We start from the raw sequence: 5000 nt of genomic DNA, 5'->3' as shown, positions 1-5000 counted from the left end.
ACGGCTACTGCGAGCCGTACAGGTAGCGTGTTGCGCGACACGACACGCACATCGAAAGACATGCAGTCTAGTCGGTAATGATCCTTCCGCAGGTTCACCTACGGAAACCTTGTTACGACTTTTACTTCCTCTAAATGATCAAGTTTGGTCATCTTTCCGGTAGCATCGGCAACGACAGAGTCAATGCCGCGTACCAGTCCGAAGACCTCACTAAATCATTCAATCGGTAGTAGCGACGGGCGGTGTGTACAAAGGGCAGGGACGTAATCAACGCGAGCTTATGACTCGCGCTTACTGGGAATTCCTCGTTCATGGGGAACAATTGCAAGCCCCAATCCTAGCACGAAGGAGGTTCAGCGGGTTACCCCGACCTTTCGGCCTAGGAAGACACGCTGATTCCTTCAGTGTAGCGCGCGTGCGGCCCAGAACATCTAAGGGCATCACAGACCTGTTATTGCTCAATCTCGTGCGGCTAGAAGCCGCCTGTCCCTCTAAGAAGAAAAGTAATCGCTGACAGCACGAAGGATGTCACGCGACTAGTTAGCAGGCTAGAGTCTCGTTCGTTATCGGAATTAACCAGACAAATCGCTCCACCAACTAAGAACGGCCATGCACCACCACCCACCGAATCAAGAAAGAGCTATCAATCTGTCAATCCTTCCGGTGTCCGGGCCTGGTGAGGTTTCCCGTGTTGAGTCAAATTAAGCCGCAGGCTCCACTCCTGGTGGTGCCCTTCCGTCAATTCCTTTAGTTTCAGCTTTGCAACCATACTTCCCCCGGAACCAAAAGCTTTGGTTTCCCGGAGGCTGCCCGCCGAGTCATCGGAGGAACTGCGGCGGATCGCTGGCTGGCATCGTTTATGGTTAGAACTAGGGCGGTATCTGATCGCCTTCGAACCTCTAACTTTCGTTCTTGATTAATGAAAACATACTTGGCAAATGCTTTCGCTTCTGTTCGTCTTGCGACGATCCAAGAATTTCACCTCTAACGTCGCAATACGAATGCCCCCGCCTGTCCCTATTAATCATTACCTCGGGTTCCGAAAACCAACAAAATAGAACCGAGGTCCTATTCATTATTCCATGCACACAGTATTCAGGCGGGCTTGCCTGCTTTAAGCACTCTAATTTGTTCAAAGTAAACGTGCCGGCCCACCGAGACACTCAATAAAGAGCACCCTGGTAGGATTTCAACGGGGTCCGCCTCGGGACGCACGAGCACGCACGGGGCGGTCGCACGCCTTCGGCTCGCCCCACCGGCAGGACGTCCCACGATACATGCCAGTTAAACACCGACGGGCGGTGAACCAACAGCGTGGGACACAAATCCAACTACGAGCTTTTTAACCGCAACAACTTTAATATACGCTATTGGAGCTGGAATTACCGCGGCTGCTGGCACCAGACTTGCCTCCAATAGATACTCGTTAAAGGATTTAAAGTGTACTCATTCCGATTACGGGGCCTCGGATGAGTCCGTATCGTTATTTTTCGTCACTACCTCCCCGTGCCGGGAGTGGGTAATTTGCGCGCCTGCTGCCTTCCTTGGATGTGGTAGCCGTTTCTCAGGCTCCCTCTCCGGAATCGAAAGTGTTAGTTGATCGGCATGACTACGTGATGTGGAAGTTTCGTCACGCGTATTAATTACTGTTGGTGAGAATTGTACCTGACACTCGGGATATTGACGATTATCGTGTTCTGGCGGTAGCGAATACTCACTTTGATTGTCACCTAGCAATTCCGTAACTTGTTGTTTCAGTTGGTCTATATCATTGCTTAGCTGACGTTTCCATTCCGGAAGATCGTGGCTAAATGCTCGTCTGATTTCACCTAATTCACTGGTTAAAGTGTCACCAGAAGTACCGGGAGCGGTTAAGATTTCTTCTGTAGCAGATTTAACCGTACCCTTTAGTTCAGCGTGTACCTTGCTGACAATGTATTGTTCTTTGGATTGCATCCACTCTTCAAATTCCCTATTAAGTGTATTGCTTATACCGGTGTTGACATCTGCGATCTTTTTGTCAATATTGACATCGGATATTTCCTGAGCAAGGTCTTCAACTCGCTCGCCAACGTGGGAGTGTGTCCCGGGGGCCCGCGCGAACACGCAAGCGTCCGCTCAATCATTCTGCAAACAGGAGGAGGCTGAGCTCCCCTGCACAATACACCTCGAAACCCTCTCCCGGCGGCGCGCAGCGCCGTCCCAAGTACTTGGTCGGGTTCGAGAGAGGCGCAATCGCCCGGAGTTAGGCGAGTAGACGCTTTCGGTGCGACCACCCGTGCTCCCAACTGAGCTTGCCGCTGCCGACAGAGGCCCGGGAGCGTGCTGTCGTGGCATTGCCGGCGGGAGACAACACGCGCCACCTACGGTGACCGGCAGCTCCAACGCCAGCGCCACAGAAGGACAAAAGCCCCACTTGGGTGCCGAAGCGAACTCTCCCAGCACAGCGCACACGCCAAACACATCCGCACAGCTGCGATACAAACCACCAGCGAGAACCGCTGGGGCGACCGAGCAGCAGACGGCGTCGCGGCGCCGAGCGCCGGGCGGGCGGCGCATCCTCAACGCACACAGTCCTCAATCGGACCAGCACACTGCAGATGTCCACCGCGCTTCGCACCGGGCCCGCGAGGACCTACTTTGGCCGCACGGCGCCGCGCGCAGGGTGCGCCGAGCGCGCAGCTGCGACGCCTGCCGCGTCCGTCGGCCGGCGCGCCTGCCACTGGCCGCCCCCACCAGCCGGCTGTAGCGCGTGCGCCCACGCACCGCGCGGCCAGCACGCCGGGAGGCGCCCCCTCACCGGCCGGGGACGGTCCCCACCCAGCCACCGCCGCGTATCGCTTCACACCCCAGATGCCGTTCAGTTTCGTCGGCATGGTGGGTATCGCTGGAACAACCGGTTAGTACCTCAACCTATCGTCGCCATCACCGATTCACCCCTAGCGAGAACAACCGCACCACAACGGGTTACCATTTCTTCATTTGCGTAACTTCACCAGAAAACGTAGGCGTCCATCGCCATTTGCAACTTCAACCATTATTGCATGCCTGTGTCAGGTGTCACGCCACACTACGTCTGCCCACATACACGCAACAAAATGTGCACGCCTAGACAATACGTGGAAGGTGGCCCCCGTACGTATGCGATGTCCATTGCTCGAACGACTGTCAACCGGCTTCTGTAGCATGTCGCAGATATGGAACGCGCTGCACCATGCCATCACGGTGTGTGAGGAGAGACGACTAGGTCCGAATACATCAACAGACAGCTCATGCTGATCGCCATCCACGGCGTCCGTTCCTCCCACACGTCTCTATGGCGTACCACACTGCAATCCAGCTCTCATAGGGAGACGACACGTAGCTGCGTGCACAATATTTGCACTGTATGGTCCGCCGTTTTTGGGCGCAGTCGTTGTACGGTCACACATGTGCCACGATGTATCATTCAGTACATAAGGACGAATGTGCAGTACAGATTGTGGTTCACGCGTACGACATCAGCGGACAGTTGACACAGGCCGCACCACAACGTAGCCTGCGTACGTCGCATGCGAAGGGCATTGAACATGCAAACTTGTCACCAACCACCTTGCGAAGGCAGGGGGCAAGGTGGGGACGTGGGGAGAGGTGGGGGGGGGGGGGGGGCGGCATGTACGCCCTGCTGCCATCCACATTACAGTGTACAGCAGGAGCATGTGGAAAGTCAGCAAGACTTGCAAGGTGTTTAACATGAAGCGATACACAGGGGAGCGGGCAGTGCGAGTAGCGAACTATATTGCGAGGGTTGCGGGTGGGCAACACTACACTAATTGAACGAGTCGTATAACAATTACAGAGCAGGTTTAGGCGACAACGTGGGTTACGATAGGCGACAACGTGGGTTACGTTAGGGGACAACGTGGGTTACGTTAGGGGACAACGTGGGTTACGTTAGGGGACAACGTGGGTTACGTTAGGGGACAACGTGGGTTACGTTAGGGGACAACGTGGGTTACGTTAGGGGACAACGTGGGTTACGTTAGGGGACAACGTGGGTTAGGTTAAGGCACAACATGGGTTAGGTTAAGGCACAACATGGGTTAGGTTAAGGCACAACATGGGTTAGGTTAAGGCACAACATGGGTTAGGGTTAAGGCACAACATGGGTTAGGTTACGGCACAACATGGGTTAGGTTAAGGCACAACATGGGTTAGGTTAAGGCACAACATGGGGTTAGGTTAGGGACAACATGGGTTAGGTTAGGGGACAACAGTGGGTTAGGTTAAGGGGACAACATGGGTTAGGTTAAGGCACAACATGGGTTAGGTTAGGGGACAACATGGGTTAGGTTAAGGGCACAACATGGGTTAGGTTAGGGGACAACATGGGTTAGGTTAGGGCACAACATGGGTTAGGTTAAGGCACAACATGGGTTAGGTTAAGGCACAACATGGGTTAGGTTAGGGGACAACATGGGTTAGGTTAGGGGACAACATGGGTTAGGTTAGGGGGACAACATGGGTTAGGTTAGGGACAACATGGGTTAGGTTAAGGGCACAACATGGGTTAGGTTAAGGCACAACATGGGTTAGGTTAGGGGCACAACATGGGTTAGGTTAGGGGAACAACATGGGTTAGGTTAGGAGGCACAACATGGGTTAGGTTAGGGGACAACATGGGTTAGGTTAGGGGACAACATGGGTTAGGTTAGGGGACAACATGGGTTAGGTTAGGGAGACAACATGGGTTAGGTTAGGGGACAACATGGGTTAGGTTAGGGGACAACATGGGTTAGGTTAGGGGACAACATGGGTTAGGTTAGGGGACAACATGGGTTAGGTTAAGGGACAACATGGGTTAGGTTAAGGGCCACAACATGGGTTAGGTTAGGGGCACAACATGGGTTAGGTTAAGGGCACAACATGGGCTTAGGTTAGGGGACAACATGGGTTAGGTTAGGGGGACAACATGGGTTAGGTTAGGGGGACAACATGGGTTAGGTTAGAGGCACAACATG

This window comes from Schistocerca piceifrons, unplaced genomic scaffold, assembly GCF_021461385.2.
Source record: "Schistocerca piceifrons isolate TAMUIC-IGC-003096 unplaced genomic scaffold, iqSchPice1.1 HiC_scaffold_1022, whole genome shotgun sequence".
Taxonomy (NCBI): domain Eukaryota; kingdom Metazoa; phylum Arthropoda; class Insecta; order Orthoptera; family Acrididae; genus Schistocerca; species Schistocerca piceifrons.
The sequence above is the reverse complement of the archived record's forward strand: the minus strand, read 5'-3'. Positions refer to the sequence as shown.